Raw genomic sequence first — 20,119 nt, 5'->3', positions numbered from 1 at the left:
TTACTCAATGGCTGCAATGAAAACAGGCATATCCGGACTGGAGCTGGTGTCACACACCCTCCCATAAACGCCTGTGTTTTTGTCTGTCATGCCTGTTTTTTCTTAGCACTCCCGCTAATGCACTGTACACATGCTTCGATTCAGGGTAATTTCGATCTGATTTTGCTTATAGATGCAAAATCAAATCGAAAATGACCCTGAATTGAAGCGTGTTAACTGCCTTTGATGCAGATTCGATCCAGATGCGTGGCTCTGTGGTACCGTTATCGAAAGCAGAAATAGACACGTCTGGCGAGTCTATTTCTGCTCCCTCCCCCCACATGGCGTCCCGCCATACCTTCCCTCCCTCCTGTTCGATGCTCGCACGCGCCGGCCATTGATATCGAATTGGTATCGACAGCCGCTGCATCGAAGCCTGTGCACACGCCATTAACGGCTGGTTACCACCCACAGACGCCTACTTCCTGTTAACCACCTAGCGACTGGCTAGCGAAGGGAAAAAGTAGCAAGATTTCTTCACTCGCAGGCATCGCGCATGCGTACTAAATGACCGTTTACCATCCCCCAGATGCCTACTTCCTGTCAATCACCTTGTGCATCGGGCCCTGTATTTCACGACTTGTTGAGTGTATTATATTTTATTTATATGGACTTAGGCAGCACTTTGAAATATGATACGTTTCAAGTGCTGTAGTCTTTATCTCTCTCTCGGTATATTTATCTAGATATACACACAAATCTATTGTTTGTTAGTTTATTTTTAGTATATTTGTAATAAACATGATAAAATACAGGTTTTATGTATTTGTATAGTGCTGATTAGCACTACAGAGCAGCACAAACGATCACTGAGCGACAGTGACAGCACTGCCCATAGTACCGGCCCAGTGGGCGGGTCTATGGAGTGTAACAGTGACGTATATCGATGACCGCGTCTGTAATAGAAAGTGACTGGGCTCAGCGCTTTCTGTGGAGTTGATCGTTGACTCCGGTCCCTGAACACAGGGCTTTGCGCATGCGCGCTGGGTTGGCTGTTGCAGACGTTTTTGCTGCTTTCACTGAGAAGAGCGGAAGGTGAGTGACAGGGGCACAGCAGCTGCCGCAACAGCGGGGTCTCTGTTGCCGGTATTTCTTCCGCTGCGGGGTTTCTGTTGGTCATGGGTTGCTATTAGTGGTTCTTCTATTATTTGTCAGCAAGAGTGTATGGGAGGCTGGCGTACATACAGCTGTACCCGGAGAGGGTCACACAAGGTACACAGAACAGGGCACTGTTACACAGAGCAGTGCCCCAGTGTGCGGAGAGGTACACAGAGCAGTGCCCCAGTGTGCAGAGAGGTACACAGAGCAGCGCCCCAGTGTGCAGAGAAGAGGTACACAGAGCAAGTGCCCCAGTGTGCAGAGAGGTACACAGAGCAGTGCCCCAGTGTGCAGAGAAGAGGTACACAGAGCAGTGTGCGGAGAGGTACACAGAGCAGCGCCCCAGTATGCAGAGAAGAGGTACACAGAGCAGTGCCCCAGTGTGCAGAGAAGAGGTACACAGAGCAGTGCCCCAGTGTGCGGAGAGGTACACAGAGCAGCGCTCCAGTGTGCAGAGAAGAGATACACAGAGCAGTGCCCCAGTGTGCAGAGAAGAGGTACACAGAGCAGTGCCCCAGTGCGCAGAGAAGAGGTACTCAGAGCAGTGCCCCAGTGTGCGGAGAGGTACACAGAGCAGTGCCCCAGTGTGCAGAGAAGAGGTACACAGAGCAGTGCCCCAGTGTGCAGAGAAGAAGTACACAGAGCAGTGCCCCAGTGTGCAGAGAAGCGGTACACAGAGCAGTGCCCCAGTGTGCAGAGAAGCGGTACACAGAGCAGTGCCCCAGTGTGCAGAGAAGCGGTACACAGAGCAGTGCCCCAGTGTGCAGAGAAGCGGTACACAGAGCAGTGCCCCAGTGTGCAGAGAAGAGGTACACAGAGCAGTGCCCCAGTGTGCGGAGAGGTACACAGCGCAATGCCCCAGTGTGCAGAGAAGAGGTGCACAGCGCAATGCCCCAGTGTGCAGAGAAGAGGTACACAGCACAATGCCCCAGTGTGCAGGGAAGAGGTACACAGAGCAGTGCCCCAGTGTGCAGAGAAGGGGTACACAGAGCAGTGCCCCAGTGTGCAGAGAAGGGGTACACAGAGCAGTGCCCCAGTGTGCAGAGAAGGGGTACACAGAGCAGTGCCCCAGTGTGCAGCGAAAAGGTACACAGAGCAGCGCCCCAGTGTGCAGAGAAGGGGTACACAGAGCAGCGCCCCAGTGTGCAGAGAAGGGGTACACAGAGCAGCGCCCCAGTGTGCAGAGAAGGGGTACACAGAGCAGTGCCCCAGTGTGCAGAGAAGGGGTACACAGAGCAGCGCCCCAGTGTGCAGAGAAGGGATACACAGAGCAGCGCCCCAGCGTGCAGAGAAGGGGTACACAGAGCAGTGCCTCAGTGTGCAGAGCAGAGGTACACAGAGCAGTGCCCAGTGTGCAGAGCAGAGGTACAAACAGCAGTGCCCCAGTGTGCAAAGAAGAGGTACACAGGGCAGTGCCCCAGAGTGCGGAGAGGTACACAGGGCAGAGCCCCAGTGTGCAGAGAAGAGGTGCACTGTGCTGGAGACCAGCATGCCGAGAGGTACACTGTGCTGGTGACCAGCATGCCGAAAGGTACACAGAGCAGTACCCCAGTATGCAGAGAGGTACACGGAGCTGGGGACACTATGTAGAGAGCTACACTGAGCTGGCGACTTGTATACAGAGAGGTACACAGAGTTTGTCATGAAATTGTAAATACTTGAATGTGATGGAGGACACTGCCAGTGTACACAGAATTTAGCATGGAGAAAATACAGATCTAGTAATCTGAGTTTAGCATCTTGAAGTATAGTTGTATACACCTACTGTAGCTGCGCACCAGTTTACTTAGAGTTGACTAAAGAGCTGGGTGCTGGGGTCAAACACCCGGAAACACTGTGCTTGGACCTTAGCGCACACCTTGCTGTATGAGATGCTGTGCATTATTACTGTATGTGAGTTAGGTAATGGGAGTTATTTATTTATTAACAGTTTCTTATATAGCGCAGCATATTCCGTTGCGCTTTACACGTATGTATGAACCTGTACAGTAGATGAAGTTTAGAACTCTGGTCTCTATGATGTGTACAGTTGCATACAGGCCTGGGAATTGGAATATACTGTAGACATTCATATGTACATAGTGCTGGATATTGTGACAGAAGTATTGAGCACTATTTATCCAATCTATGATAAAGAAGTATTCAGAGCACGACACCTATTGAGAAACAGTCAGCACATTGACATATAAGAAGCAGAGCATTGAGAAATGCACAAGCTGTGTACTAACACATTCAGATAGCTTGCCAGAACACAGATATTCATAGAGCTGGGTACTAAGAAGCACTGAGGGCAACGGAATTAGGGGCCGATTTCAGACTTATCCAGCGACATCCGAATGTTTGGTGGGGTGGGCGTTAACCTGCTTGCTGGCTCCGAAAACAATTTTGGGGCAATTTTGTACGATTCCGACGGATTGCGTCAAATCGGATGTGTTTGACGTCTCATCCGACCCAATGCGCGGTCCCGTGCGAATCGGGTTGGATCCTACAGATTGATCCTGCTGCAGGTTAAACCAGCCAGATCGGTCCAATCAGTGGCATATCGAGGGTGCTTTTTAGCACCCGCGATGTATCAGGTCCAATTCTGAGATGTGTGCCAGCAGTACCGCACTGCTGGCACAGACCTTTCTGCGTGTCCTAACTGTGGGCAGCGGGTGTGGGGCGGGTGGTGATTAGCAGGACGGGCATGCTGGACAGTGGCGAGTATTCGAATTTTAAAAAAAAGTGTCAAATGACTAAACGGCCTCTGATTGGCTGCTAATTGGCTGAGAGTGCTCTCGTAGCCAAGCAGAGGCTGGCCAGTGATTTCACAAGTAAAAAAAAAAAATTCTAGCACCCACTGCTGCCTGGTGTGCTTGTCCTACTGATCACCGCCCGCCCCACTGCTCCTCCCCACTCGCTGCAGATCAGCACCCGTCGCCTGCCCCACTGCTCCTCCCCACCAGCTGCAGCTCCCCGGTTCCATGTGATAAATGGCATGCGTGCCAAATCGTATGTGAGCCTCCAGGGGAGCTGCCGGGCGGCTCACAGGAGAATTGGGTCCGACTTGTTCTTAGGACAAGTCGGCCTAATGTATGGGGGCCTTAAGTCTTCTAGAAATTTCTGCTCAGATTCAGTAAAGCAGAAAGAGCTTTAATGCAAGGGGAGCAAATCCGTTTATGTTGTTTCTCTGCAGGCTGGAATATATCCATATATACACAGGGCTAAATCTAGAAATGTATTCCTTGTAAGCACAGTGACCTACCCAGCTGTATGCCAGTGTATAGGACAATATAAATATGCACCCAGGGGCAAATGTACTGTGCTTTGAAAAGTGATAATGGCCCTTATTCAGATCTGATCGCATTACAAATTTGGGTACTTATGTATTATCTGGGCGTCCGATTATTGCATTGCATCGCACCGCATGCAATATAGTGGCATACAATGCAATGCAATGTGATTTTTCATTGTAAAGACCCAATTTTTAATTGTATAGTCAACCATGGGTGATTTCATACCCCCACTATCCAACTACGCATGGAGTTGATTTTATATAGTGTGGCGAGCCCGAAGCGTGGTGAGCGGACGCAGAATACATGTAAAGTTATCCACGTTCCCTCGCGGGGCACGCTTCGGGTACAATTAAAAATCAGGTCTTTACAATGAAAAATTGCATTGCATTGCATGCTTTACAATTAAAAATAGCATTGCATTGCATTGTATGCCTTACGTAGTGGCATGCAATGAAAAAATCGGGAGCCCAGATAATACATAAGTACCCAAATGTGTTCTCAAAATGGGTAAAACCATGTGCACTGCAGGTGGGGCAGATGTAACATGTACAGACAGTTAGATATGTGTGAGTTATTTTGTTTCTGTGCAGGGTAAATACTGGCTGCATTATTTTTACACTGCCATTTCTATTTCAGTTTCAACACACCCTACCCAGATTTAACTCTCTCTGCACTTGTTACATCTGCCCCACCTGCAGTGCACATGGTTCTGCCCATTTTCCGAACAAATTTGTACTGCAATCAGATCTGAATAAGGGCCAAAGTGTAAAGTGATAATTTACCAACCAACCAGCTCCTGTCATTTTTGAAACACAGCCTGTGACATGGCATTTATGAGCTTTATCGTTCTCCAGTTTATCACTTTGCAAGGCTTAGTACATGTTGCCCACTGTGCTGGGCATTAGAATATCTGGAGCAATAGAAGTGCAAAAACCTTTCAGGCATTATAAATGTTCTGTGCTGCAGTCATAGATGCTTCTATACAAAACTAGAACATATACAGGGATGGATCTAGTCTCTGTAATATAGACAGAACTGGATCAGATACAGGAAGCTAATTGCATTTTTACAGATTGTAACCTAGCTAGTCACTATAGTATACACATATGTACACAGAACTGGAGTATATACAATAGTATGATGATGATGCAGCACTGTCTATAATCCATCTACTTGTACTGTAAAAGTAGGCATATATACGGGTGACTTCACCCCCTTGGAGAAGTCTTCCGCAATCCCCCCTTCAGCCAATTGCATGCAATATAACACATGCAGTTCTTTTGCATCCAGTATATCACATGGGATCCCAGCCAAGCCTGCCTGGCTCAGTAGCAATGCAAGAAATTGCTTGGGCAGACAGTGCGATGGGACCGGTGCGCATCTCAACGGACCTGCTGTCATTCGCATGCAATTTTGCTCTTTTATGGCAACCAGGGAAATTGGTCAGTGTTAAAGTGTCCTAAAAGATATTCCCGGGTCCAGCATCCCGGCAATCCAACCCAGGTCTTGACCAGGGTTAGACCGGGACCATGGCAGCGCCGCACGTACAATAACTGCCTGCACCTCAGTATCCAGCCCCATGTCCTTTTCATTTACAGACATTTTTACTGGGATAAGTCAATGATCCTCACCTTTGCACTGGAATAGAGAACCGTACACTGGATTCTTTCCATGTACTATAAACAGAGCTTTATACTTTTATGTCTAGAGACCGCCTGCCACCACAATGTACACAGCGCTGGACTTTGTGATGCCCACAAACAAAGCAGTGGAGTGTACAGACCTAGGCAGAGCATACACGTGGATATACATAAGCACACATAGTAAGCCTCTAGGAAACACTGTTATTCAGGAGTGCTTAGTGCATCCATGTTTACCGAGTATCGCTATGTATAGTCATTAACACAGTATATGGTTAAACATTGTGTACATAAACAAACAAGATTGAAATCGCAAATAGTTCTGCAGATAATCTAATCTCTTTGTTACATACAGCAAAATCTGTTGTTGCCTCATATCTTTGCATAATGTGTGGTTGTTGTTACTGTGGTATGCAAATGTTGTCAGAATTTGAAGCCTTTGCAACATTGTGCTGAAGTCATAGTCTCAGTGTAATTAGCTACAGTATTTCAGCTTATTACATACCGACTAATTGAGGCTGGTTCTGCCCTTCTCATTTTACAGACTTAACGGAGCTTTGCACATCTCCAGTGTGTTACATAAAGGGGGTTATTCTGGTTCACTCACAAAGGCACAATCACTCTCTAATGGACAAAACCATGTGCATTGCAGGTGGGGCTGATGTTACATAGTAGGTGAGGCTGAATAAAGACTTGCGTCCATCTAGTTCAACCTACAGTATGTTTATAGTAGCTAATCCCTTGTTGTATAGTATGTTCTGATATTTTAAAGACAGATTGTTACTTATTCATACCCGTGGATGTTTTTAACCAATAAATGTATACCGTCTTTCCCCGATAATTAGACCTACCCCGATAATAAGCCCTACCCCAGATTTTGGACGCTGGTCCAAAATAAGCCCTCCCCCGAAATTAAGCCCTACCATTTTTCCCATGTAATTGTATGTACACCATATGTGTACCCTCCGCTCGGCCCCCGCTGACCCCCGCTGACCCCCGCTGCCCTCCGCTCACTCACCAGCAGCACCGCAGCTCCCGTTCCCAGGGATGCATTGCGGTAGGCGCGGCGTGACATCACGCCGCGCACATCGCGCCGCGCACATCACGCGGCTGACTGGCTGGCTGCTGCTCACCACACAGCGCCATCAACGAATATCCATTTAAACTACAAACAAACAGGTGGGGGCATGGAAAATGTAAAATACCGGCACATTAAATTGTGGGGCATTTCATAAAGGCGCAGTTGAATGTTTTAAAGGCGCAGTGGGGAATTTCTTAAAGGCGCAGGGGGGCTATTTTTTCAAAAGGTCTATTAAAATAAGCCCTCCCCCGAAAATAAGACCTATGGTCTTTTTTGAGCGAAAAAAAAAAATAAGACAGTGTCTTATTATCGGGGAAACACGGTATCCAACCTTATTTTAAACGTATTTATAGTGTCTGCCGACACCACTTCTTCAGGAAGAGAGTTCCAAAGTTTGACTGTTCTGACTGTAAAGAATTTTTTTCTTCTAGATGAACAAAATCTTTTTTCTTCTAATCTAAACTTTTGCTCTCTCGTCCTAGATTCCTGTCTAGCAGAAAAAAGGGTGCTTGACAGTTCCTTATATTTGCCCCTGATATATTTGTACATGTTGAGCATGTCCCCCCTTAAACGTCTCTTCTCTAGTGCAAATAGTCCCAGTTTGCGTAATCTCTCCTCGTAGCTTAAAGTCTCCATTCCCCTAATAAGCTTAGTTGCTCTTCTTTGGATTTTTTCTAATTCTATGATGTCCTTTTTATAGTGTGGGGCCCAGAATTGTACTCCAGATTCGAAGTGCGGTCTAACCAATGATTTGTACAGAGGCATAATTACTTTTGAATCCCTAGTTTCCATGCCCCTTTTAATACATGCTAGAGTTTTATTGGCTTTTTAGTTGCTATATTACATTGAGCACTACACCCCAGTTTGTTGTCTATTTGGACTCCTAGATCCTTTTCCAGTACTGAATTACCCAATTCATCCCCGCTTAGGTTATAACTAGCACACTGGTTATGTCTCCCAAGGTGCATGACCTTGCATTTGTCCACATTGAACCTCATCTTCCACTTTTTTGCCCACTCGTCTAGATTGTCAAGATCATTTTGAAGATATAACCTTTGCAGAGAGAGTTAGATTTGGGTGGGGTTTGTACTTCAAACCAATATCTATATTGCAGTGTAAAAATAAAGCAGCCAGTATTTACCCTGCACAGAAACAATAAAACACCCAAATCTAACTCTCTCTGCACATGTTACATCTGCCCCACCTGCAGTGCACATTGTTGTGTCCATTAGAGAGTGATTGCACCTTTTGTGAGTGAACTAGAATAACCCCCAAAGTGCAGGCACCACACCTCTGAGTGTGTATGTGCTGTAGTGAGCTGAAGCATACGTAGGCTAGCCCAGCTCTATAGGCTAATACACATGTTTTGTAATTGAGCATTGTTCCTGGAGCCTCTTTAATCATTGTGCCTTAGGTACCTACTGCACATAGCAGATGTTTGAATACTGTTACATTCATGAATCATTCTAAGTACATGATTGGGACTGCTCCGTATCCAAATGAGTTCAAAGTACTGTATTGTGTGAGCTGTTTGCTCTCTGTCCTTCCCCAAAGAGAAATCTATTGGCCGTGATATTGTGCAGCACATTATGGGCCTGATTCAGTAACATAACTCGGCCCCGTTAGGATGTTGAGGGGTCTGCACATGCATGTGTTTGCACATGTGCAGTCCCCGGCATTGAACGGCTTTGCCGGGCCGTTCTTTGTGAAGAGGAAGGGCCGGGGACAGGTGGGGGTGGAAACAGGCTGGATAATGGAAATGGGTGTCCCCGTGAAAACGATGGGCGTTCCCACGGGAATTCAGGCTAGCCAATGTCTTCAACCGGCTGGTGTCACATGATGTCAGAGCCCGCCCCCTCTTCAATGGACCGTTTCAACTGACTTTTATTCCTGAAGGCAGGAGAAATCATTCGATGGTCGCGATTTCTCCAGCTAGCGGATGCATGCGAGGGAATGTGTCGTCGATAGATAGTTTGGGCTGCACATAATATCTATCACATTGAAAGAGCGATCACATGTGGTTTTTAGCCGCATATGATCACTCGAATGCAATCCACGGGTGGGGGCGGAAGGAACGCTTTAGGCGGCATTGGGTCTATGGAGAAGGGGCTGGAGGGACTGCTGCCATTGTCCGTCTGTGTAGTTTAGTGCTGTGAAGGAGCACTAGCGGGTGGCGGGGGCTCATCAGCGGCGGCAGAATTGTTTAAAACATTGGGCAGCCCTCTGATTGGCTGAGCTCTCATCAGATGTGTCCTCTCCTAATGTTTTTTTGGCACCATGTAGCCTAAGATGCATTGTGGGACGCAGATTCCTCACCAAGGGAACAATGTTTTCTTTTTCTAGAAATTGTGCAGTTTAGTAGCAAGGAGCCTCTCATAGATGTGCGCGCTATTGGAGATCCCATTGGATGTGATTCCCGAAGGGCAAAATACAGATTCTTGGTACTTTGCGCATGACCCATTCTGGAATGTTTTAAGCAGACCGGCATCAGGCTGTCGGTGTTTGACAGACTGACAGTCTGATGCTGCTTTGGGGGTGGGGAGGGGGTGGCGATGGTTTCCTTTTGTTGAAAACATAGGCGTATCGCGTTGTTTGGGGGGGAGGGAAGAGACTGGGGATCTCCATCTTTGTGAGAGATTTCCTGGCCTCTGCGATGGACGCTTCTTTATTGCATGAACATCGGCCATTGTATACAAACATGAATTAGGCCCTCTGTACTGTGCTGTGTGATGATGCAGGAAATTCTTGCTCCCATTGTTTCAATGTGAATGGGATGAATCACTAAAGGAAACATGGAGTGGTATGGGCCTGATTCATGGCCCTTTTAGCTTTCATGGAGTGATAACCAGCACCAAACCACAGATTGAAAACTGTTGTTATAGTTACAATATAAATAGCATGTGGCATATAATGTGTGTATTTGAACATAGTTTTGCGCTGAGAAGCAAGAAATAAAGACCAGTGATCAGATGCCCCCTTTGATCACACACTCAGCCCTATGGGAGGTGCGGTCTCTGTGCTAGAATGGCCTCCTGTGTCAGCAGTTGGGCTTCTGTGTACACAACCACATTGGACCATCTCTGCATGTGTGCTAAGTCACCTCCAGGACATTCCTGGTACTGTGCGGACACTCTGTGTAACATGTGCGTAGTAGGAGTTTTTAGGGTTCCATGCTTGTCAGGCACTAAGCCAGTCCCTTCTTGTGACAAATATATAGAGCATGGGTGTTTTGGAGAGGGCAGCATGTAATGCAGTGCCGGCCTTTCTATCCCTGCACACCACTGCTTTCAACCATTCCTGACGTCCTTCAAAAACAGTGATCCTTTCACTCAAGCCGTGCCCTGTCAGTGTATCCCACTGCAGACTATTGTTTTACCTGCTCTCACGTATATATGCAATCAGCGCATTATCATTTCAGCTTCCAGTCAGGAAAGGGTGAGATTGTAGAACCGGTTTAAGTCAATAAGAATTACTCATTTCTCACTTACAAAGGCTGGGTGCTTCAGAACTATCACTGGGTCCTAGTGCGTTATTGTGAACAGAATGTCTGCCTCCTCTGCGTGCTAAACTATACTGCTATTATCTCATAAGTAAGGAACACTCCTCAGGGAGTAGGTTACCTCCTGAAGATCTGTGTGCAGATACTGTTATATAACATTTGACACTAGATGGATGTGGAGTCTCCTACTGGCCCCTGGAAACCTCATAGCGACTATGCACAGTTGCCTCTTGGCGCCGTTGCACAGTTACCTCTTGGCGCCATTGCACAGTTACCTCTTGGCGCCGTTGCACAGTTACCTCTTGGCGCCGTTGCACAGTTACCTCTTGGCGCCGTTGCACAGTTACCTCTTGGCGCCGTTGCACAGTTACCTCTTGGCGCCGTTGCACAGTTACCTCTTGGCGCCGTTGCACAGTTACCTCTTGGCGCCGTTGCACAGTTACCTCTTGGCGCCATTGCACAGTAACGTCATGGCGCCGTTGCACAGTAACGTCATGGCGCCGATGCACAGTAACGTCATGGCGCCGATGCACAGTAACGTCATGGCGCCGATGCACAGTAACGTCATGGCGCCGATGCACAGTAACGTCATGGCGCCGATGCACAGTAACGTCATGGCGCCGTTGCACAGTAACGTCATGGCGCCGTTGCACAGTAACGTCATGGCGCCGTTGCACAGTAACGTCATGGCGCCGTTGCACAGTAACGTCATGGCGCCGATGCACAGTAACCTCTTGGCGCCGATGTACAGTAACCTCTTGGCGCTGATGCACAGTAAAACAGATTTTGGTTTTGTGAACAGTCTTCTGTGTTTTTGCACTGTGCATTCGCCTAGTATACTCAAGGGTGCTCGCTCTGCTGAACGCCTCTGGAGGAAATCTCACTCTCTGGAAGACTTTCTCCATTTCAAGTTTATTCTCTCCTCCTACAGCGCTGCTCTCTCCTATACCAAACAATCTTTCTTCAAATCTCTCATCTCTTCCCATTCCTCCAATCCCCGACGTCTCTTTGATACTTTCAACACTCTACTTCGCCCTGCACCACCCCTCCTCCCTTCATCCGTCACTGCCACTGACTTTGCCTCCTTCTTCCTCTCTAAAATTGAGGTAATCCGACATGATATCTCCTTCCATACCCCCTCTGCTGCCCACCCACCCCAATCATCCTCCCCTACCAACTACCCCACTCTGTCATCCTTCTGCCCTACTACAACTGAGGAAGTCCGCTCCCTCATCTCATCCTCTCCCCCCTCTACCTGTCCCTTGGACCCTCTCCCCTCCCGTCTCCTCAGTTCCCTCTCCCCCACTGGCTGCTCCCACCTTGCTCACCTCTTTAACCTATCTCTTTCTACTGGCATCTTTCCCTCACCCTTCAAACACGCTCTGGTCTCGAATATTCTTAAAAAACCTAACCTGGACCCTTTATCTCCCACAAGCTACCGCCCTATCTCTCTTCTCCCATTTGCCTCTAAAATACTAAAACGGCTGGTTTACAGGCGTCTCACCAGCTACCTGTCTGACCACTCCATCCTAGATCCCCTTCAATCTGGCTTTCGCCCACTTCACTCCACTGAGACTGCCCTAGTGAAAGTCACCAATGACCTGCTGTCAGCCAAATCAAAGGGTCACTTCTCCCTGCTTATCCTTTTGGACCTATCTGCTGCCTTTGACACTGTGGATCACCCTCTCCTCCTCCACACACTCCAAAACATTGGCCTCTCTGGCACAGTCTTCAACTGGTTTTCCTCTTACCTCTTCAACCGTTCCTTCTCAGTCTCTGCCTCTGGCTCTACCTCACCACCTTCTATCCTTCCTGTCGGGGTCCCTCAGGGTTCCGTCCTTGGCCCCCTTCTGTTCTCTCTGTACACCTCCTCTCTGGGTGCACTCATTAACTCCTTTGGCTTCCAATATCACCTCTATGCAGATGACACCCAAATCTACCTCTCCTCTCCTGATCTGTCCCCCACTGTTTTCTCTCAAGTTTCCAACTGCCTCGCTGCCATCTCTACCTGGATGTCTGAGCGATTTCTGAAGCTGAATATGGACAAAACCGAACTTATTATCTTTCCCCCACCCAGAGCTATGCCCCCTACTAATATCTCTATCACTGTTAACAACACCATCATCTCCCCTGTTCCCCAACTCCGCTGCCTGGGTGTCACTCTTGACTCCTCCCTCTCCTTTGCACCCCACATCCAAGCCCTGGACCATTCTTGCCGGTTCCAGTTACGCAACATTGCTCGCATCAGGCCCTTTCTCTCACAGAGTGCAACTAAGCTGATCATCCACTCATTAGTCATCTCACGGCTTGACTACTGTAATGCTCTTCTCACTGGCCTCGCTCAATCCCAACTAGCTCCTCTCCAATCTGTCCTCAATGCTGCAGCCAGGCTTATCTTCCTCTCCCGCCGTTCTAACTCTGCTACTCCCCATCAACAAAATCTGCACTGGCTTCCATTCCCCTACAGAATCCTCTTCAAACACCTCACACTCACATACAGGGCCATCTCTAATTCCATTGCTCCATATATCTCTAACCTCATCTCCATTCATACACCCTCCCGCCCTCTACGGTCAGCTGACGACTGTCGTCTCTCCTCCACCCTGATCACTGCTTCCCATGCTAGAGTACAGGACTTTGCCCGTTCTGCACCCCTTCATTGGAACGCACTCCCTCGCTCCATTAGACTCTCCCCGACCTTGCAAAGCTTCAAACGGGCACTGAAAACTCACCTATTCATCAAAGCGTACCCTTCCACTGCATAAACCAGCTGGTTCTCCGACCCCTTGCCTGTTTACACCCTGCTATCTCACCACCACCCCCTCGCTTGCACCTCTTGTAATCTGTCTGTCTCCCCTTCCTACTAGATTGTAAGCTCCTCCGAGTAGGGCCCTCTTCCCTCCTGTTGTCAAAGCCCTCTTCTCTTCACATGTCACTCACAGCTCTCCTTTACTCCAACACTCAGTGACCATCTTCATACTCATCTCCATCATTGGCCTCAAGCCTCTAGTTGTATGTTGATTTGGTCCTCACTACTTACATTTAAGCTGTAAGGTGTATTGAACTGTGGTGCTCTTTATTTGTACTGTATTTTTGTTATTTATTCAATGTTATGCCAAGTTTTGTCTCCCTGTATTGTTCCTTTGTACGGCGCTGCGAAACACTTGTGACGCCTTATAAATAAAATTATAATAATAATAATAAGGGTGGGTGATAGTCATTGCAATGCGTTACTTGTAAGCAGGAGGTGTATTTGCACATAGTATAATGAATGTGCATGGGCGGGATAGTGGCTATGCAGAATTGTGCATATCCATAATTACGCCTGGACATATCTTTTGTACTTAGGTTAGGGCTGGTGCAAGAGTGCACAGATGTGCTGACAGCTAGGAACCAAGCTTACTCTATCGATAGAGATGGTCCAATCGCTGCCTGAGATGCATGCAACTCTGGATCGGGTGAAATATTTGCATTTAGTTATTATGTGCACTGTTCTGTTACTGCGGACTTGCATTCATTCCTGCATCAGGCCCATTACATTCCATTGGGCAGTTATATGGCGCCAACTGTGTATATTGTCTATCATTACGCGCTACGATCAAAAATAGAAAGGCTGGCCTGTGAATGCTGCATGTTCTAGGAGAGGTGTAGAGTTATCCCCCCGCACACAAAGCTAGGGTCATTAGCCATTGCTTAGCATTATTATAGAGGAAAAATACTGATGACCTGACTTTGCTCTTGTAATGGAGACATGTTAATTGGACTTGGCATTAGCAAATGTCACATTTCACAGCGCTGAAATGTAGTGCTGGAAAGCATCAACCAAGCTAGAACCTCCACGGCCTGCCTCACTATAATGTAATTCCACCTGCCAATCAAAGGGAAGTCGTTAGGTTTATTGAGTGTTAATACAGGAATGTGGCAAACATGCTGTAGGGACACGGATTTAGGTTGATTTATCATAGAAAGGGCACATACTACGCCTAGTCCATGACAACTTTGTACATGTCCCTTGCAAAGAGACTTCTTACCTGTGTTCACAGTGAGACCAGTGAAGTTTTCTATGGGTATTGATAAATGTGGGAATGATGAGGGTGATTTCACTCTTTATCTGTCATTGTATTCTTAACCTTTGTTTGAAAACAATGCAATTTCTTTACACTTTCATATTCTGTAAAGGGACATTAAACGCTAGGATACAAACTGTTATTGAAAACAGGGTACTTCTTTACTTTCACGGCGCCACTAGATAGGACAGATAGGATACTAGATAGGATACGATTTGTATGCGATTTGACATAAGATATCGCATAAGATATAGGATAAGATTTACTATCCATTTCATTACCCCACTATCCACTAGGGCGTGGAGTTGATTTTATATAGCGTGGCGAGCGCAGCGAGCCACCGAGCCCGAAGAGTGGCGAGCGGACACGGAATGTATTTTATGGAATTGCATGCAAATGGCATGCGATATTGGGGACTTGCTTTCAAACAACATCCGTGTCCGCTCGCCACGCTTCGGGCTCGGTGGCGCGCTGCGCTCGCCACGCTATATAAAATCAACTCCACGCCCTAGTGGATAGTGGGGTAATGAAATGGATAGTAAATCTTATCCTATATCTTATGCGATATCTTATGTCAAATCGCATACAAATCGTATCCTATCTAGTATCCTATCTGTCCTATCTAGAGTGGCGCCGTAAAAGTAAAGAAGTACCGAAAACAGTACAATATATGCTTTGTATGCTTTATTTTATGGCAGTCAAGTGTATTTGGCTGAGAAATGTTAGGCTTAACCTATTTGAGGCCTCCCAGTTGTGTAAGATGTCTTGTTGGTCTGCCAAAATGTTCTCCCTTAAGAGCAAGTTGTTCTATATCCCTCTATTTCTCTGCCTGTTTTATGGTAGGGTAAGGCAACCACCAGTACACCAGCGGAAGGGGAACTACGCATCCCAGCATGCTTTTCCACAGTTTTGCTGCAGTCAATTTTAGCTGTAATCGAATATATATATATATATATATATATATATATATATATATTACACATTAACTACTTTTCCCCTTTCTTCTAAATGTATTTACCACTGCCAACATGTCTAACCAATTATGTTCACCACCAATCTCTCCCGTTATTCTTTTCCAACCAATCACTATCCTTAAAACAGTCAGAGCTAAGCAGCAGGAAAAAGCGGTGGCAAGCCTATGTCTCACATGTGCATATTCTCCCCGAGTGATGAATGCCAAATGACGTTGTAAACTTTTTATATATGCCCACCTGGTGGTGTTATTTGTCAGTCATTTGGGACAACTAATTAGGGATGGCCATCGTTGCCTTTGCCGTCGATGGCAAAAGTGTAACTGGCCATCGATAGTGTGTAACTATTCACAATGGATGTCCATCAATGTTTTTACATATCGATGGTCATCCATTTTCTTTGATTGATCTCGTTGTGGGGGAATCGAAATGCGGGGGCAGGGCTTTGCGGGTTTCGGGGGCGGAGCTATACTCCGTGCACCGGCCCCATGGGGATAAAGCAAAAATGAAACTATACGTTTAAGCTGGACTTCGATGGTGGAAAACCATCTGGATTATTTCTAATCATCTATGGTCATTCCTACAACTAATGTATTTCCTTGATACAATTTACAAAATGACGGTGTCTTATGTTTTACAACATTGCACACTGTTTAGCGCTAATTGGGCGACTGGGTGATTTTTCTTGTCAGTTGTCCTGGAAGTTGTGTCTAATGCACCAGTCCATACAATGTAATATTTTCTAATAGCATAGGCATTAAAGTTGCACTCACTTTCTACAATGCTTTATATTGTACCTGCCTAGTCAGTACAATTTGCTGAATTGTCAGTGTTGGTGACAATTTGTGCATATATTTAACACTAACATACTGTATACTGTAGTTCCTGAATGTCAAGAAGCTTTTTTTTCTCCAAATTACCTGTCAAGAAACCTTTAACATATTCACTTGAATATGATGTCTGCAGGTTGTAATAACTCATTGTTTTGGGCATAAGATCATTTCTTTAGCAATCCTGAACGTACGTGCTTTAGAACAAAGCATTCTACTAGGTGACTTTGCAGCGGAGTCTAATAATGTGGTGATTGACAGCTGATCTGCTATGTAGCCTTTGCCTTGGAAGGCGCAAACTAGTCTAGATTATGTCATTATGTTCAGATGCCCAGTAAATGTGGCAGTTCTGTGTTAGGTAATTCCTCTCCCACAAGATGTAGCATTAAGATACAGACTAAAGCTGTCCATACATCTACAGATTGATTGTCAGATCTGGCTGGTTGGAACAAAAACCTGGTAAGTTGACCATTTGCTTTGAAATGCTGGAAAACGGGCAAAAACTGTCACTAATCCATTACCAGATTTTTGTTCCAACCAGCCCAATCTGACAATCGATCTGTAGATGGATGGCCATCTTTACACACAAGTATATAATGCAGACTGAAAACCTAGGGTCTATAAGTTTACCAATATTTATATACAGTAATAATGTTATTAATATAGCGCTCTTTCTCCAATAGGACTCAAGGTGCTTAACAGATAGAATGAATGTAATACAGTACAGGAACACTGACGTACAGAAAAGTTTTTTTTATAAACCATAAGTAAGGGAATGAAGGAAATGCTTGAGTAAACAGGACTTGAGTCTGTTTTTGAAGCATTCTAGAGTGGGGGCCTTAAACTGTGTGGGGTAGTGAGGGGCAGATTTATTAAGCTCGGTGAAGTGATAATGTGGCTGGTACTTTATCACCGGCCAATTAGCTCCTAACTGTGAAGTTACAGGCTTGTTTTGAAAAATGACAGGTAGGGGCTGATTGGCCGGTGATAAAGAGACACTTTTCACTTTGAGCTTAATAAATCTACCCCTGAGTTCCATAGAGTTGGAGCCACATGGCTAAAAGCTCGACCCCCAGATGAATTATGGGAGATCCTAGGTACTGTACCTTAGAGTCCTTCATCTACAGATCGCAGTAATCGGGTGGGACAGTAAGGAATCAGAGGCTGCTTCAGGTACCTTGGGCCTTGGGCATGTAGGGTTTGAAACTCAGTAAGTTCATCTTAAAAATGATTCACCGTTGTATGGGCAGCCAGTGAAGAGAGTAGAGAATGGAAGTTATGTGGCTAGAACGGGGCTGGCTGGTTGGTTAGCAGCCTGGCAGCTGTGTTTTGTACCAACTGTAATCTGTGCACTTCCAATTACAGTTGAAAAATCCATACCACTACATGTCATCATCTGTTCTTTTTTAAATCCCTTTATGTGCTGGCAATGCCTCCCTGTATGCCATAATAACCTATTTACAGGTCATTTGGTTCACTAGCAACTTCTCTGTGCATTGTGTGTAAAGTGGCTGTTCCCATTAGCTACAGTGATCAAGTCTGTGGCTGTAGGCAGTACAGTACCCCAAACTTCATACAAAGCTCTGCATCAAGTCATTTCAGAGGCTTAAGCAGTAGAGGCTTGTAAATCGAAGCAAGTCAGCATGATTTCTCATGTGAAATCATCTCCGAACACACTGGGGTTTACATTGCACATATGCCTGCATTCCGAAGCTTATAATCAGTCTCAATGTGCCTCGCCATATATTTTCCACTGGTGATTTACTTTCGAGTTTCTGATAAATCCTATCTGTTGTGATCCTCTTGCATGATGTTATGCCTGGATGATAGTACGTATTGTATAGGCTATGTCGCAAGAAAGCAATGACAATTGGGCTTCTGTTTTTGTAAATGCCCCGTTATTGTAGGTTATGAACTTTTGCCCGTTCCCCGACTGTATGAACATGAAGTAGTTAATCTAAATACATTTCCAAGTAGGGAAAGAATGTAGCAAATCATCCTCCTATGCACAAAGATTAAGAACTTTAGCAAAAGATTATGGATTTATTTTTGGCCTTTGTAGTGTTCTAGTTAGGATGTAATTAAATTGGCTACAAACACATTCCTTTTTTCTTTCATGATGAACATACAGGTTGAGTATCCCGTATCCAAAATGCTCGGGACCAGGAGAATTTTGGATAACGGATTATTCCGTATTTTGGAATATTTTAATATTTCAATTATGTATTTTGAAGTATCTTGCATGTTTGCTGTATAAACACATAAAATACACACAAATATATTTTATTACCACATAAAATACACACAAATATATTTTATTTGTTCAAAAAACAAGGTTTCAAAACATGAAACAAAATTTGTGTACTATCTCAGCACTGAATTTGAATGCCAAGCAATCATTGTCTTGCACATATATAGTGCCAGTTACATATCATGTCCCCAGTGATGCTGTTACAAATGTCCCCAGTGAGTTTTTAGCAAAAAAAATATTTTTTTTTCACTTTCTGGAATGTATGGTTTTCGGAATAATTCGGATAACGGATACTCGGATACGGGATACTCAACCTGTATTACAGTTGTGAGAACCTTTTTATGAGGTCATCAGTGCTAAAGAGGCATCATTCAATTCGCTGCGCCACAGACCATATTATCGGGTCACTTGGCTTTCATTCATCAGAGCCTCAGGTGGTCTTCTTGTAGCCTCGGGGTTATCCAGTAATGTTTTATGCAGAATAGCTGTGCCTTCGGGCAGCTACAGTATATTCTGTTTCTGGCAGTTGCAATGTAAATGGTACATAATACAGAAAATGAAATGATATGAGACCAGAAAGCCTATCGGACCTTCTAATCCCATAATCCCGCCCTCCCCTGGAGTTGGTAAAATGTTTAAATAGCTGACCAAATTGACAATAGATAATAAAAGAAAATACATAACAGAAGAAATGTGATTATTATTAGGGTTTGGTATTTCTGTCTTCCCACCATTGCTTTAAATTTGCTATAAAATTCACAATGTATTTGTAAAGAGCCATCAGCTCCCCGGATTCCCAGCAGCCCCCTCCCCAGTTGGAAGAGGGGAGGGGAACTGCTGAAAGCATCGGACAGGTGAGTATTTAATTATTTTTACACTCCATTCTGCTTTCAGCACCCAATACCCGCAGGATTATAAAATTGAGCACATGATAAGCAAAGTTTTTTTATTTTATTTTTACCTTTTTAAACCTTGCTTCCAATTTAATTCCCAATTTACAGTTGGCCTCCATTCCTGGACTTTCATACATTTTCCTAAATTTGGTGACTTTTTTTGCATTTTTTAGCCACATCCACTGTCACTTGTAGCAGACTAGGAACTAGTATTAGTAATTTTATGCAAAGGAATTGCTACAGCGATGCGCAGCATATTTGCCCTCCATCTTTTGTCTTTTTGCAAAGGTTAATATCTGAAATGTGCACAGCAGCTGCAGGCAATGAAAGCACCAGAGTTCAGGGAACCCGTGCAATGAAATGTTGCTGCCTTAGTCATGTGACAAAGATGCATAGTTTGTGAACGTCAGGGAGGTGCATGGGGATACGGTCACTAAGTTGACAAGCGTTAGGTCGACATGGGGAAGGTCAACAA

The 20,119-nt window shown here is 45.5% G+C and overlaps 1 protein-coding gene across 2 annotated transcripts in view; it reads left to right on the top strand.

Moving 5' to 3' along the window:
* The first annotated feature begins 938 nt into the window (after positions 1-938).
* NT5C2 (5'-nucleotidase, cytosolic II) overlaps positions 939-20,119 on the top strand; it is a 79,806-nt gene continuing 60,625 nt past the window's right edge. The window contains exon 1 of one of the 2 annotated variants that reach the window (XM_083149258.1): positions 939-1,074. The gene's annotated coding sequence lies outside the window, so the exon portion shown is untranslated. The remainder of the gene's footprint in view (positions 1,075-20,119) is intronic. The other variant, XM_083149257.1, reaches the window with a different exon arrangement.

The sequence above is a fragment of the Crinia signifera genome, chromosome 6 (assembly GCF_055691185.1).
Source record: "Crinia signifera chromosome 6, ASM5569118v1, whole genome shotgun sequence".
In the NCBI taxonomy this organism is placed as follows: Eukaryota; Metazoa; Chordata; class Amphibia; order Anura; family Myobatrachidae; genus Crinia; species Crinia signifera.
The sequence above is the reverse complement of the archived record's forward strand: the minus strand, read 5'-3'. Positions and strand labels throughout refer to the sequence as shown.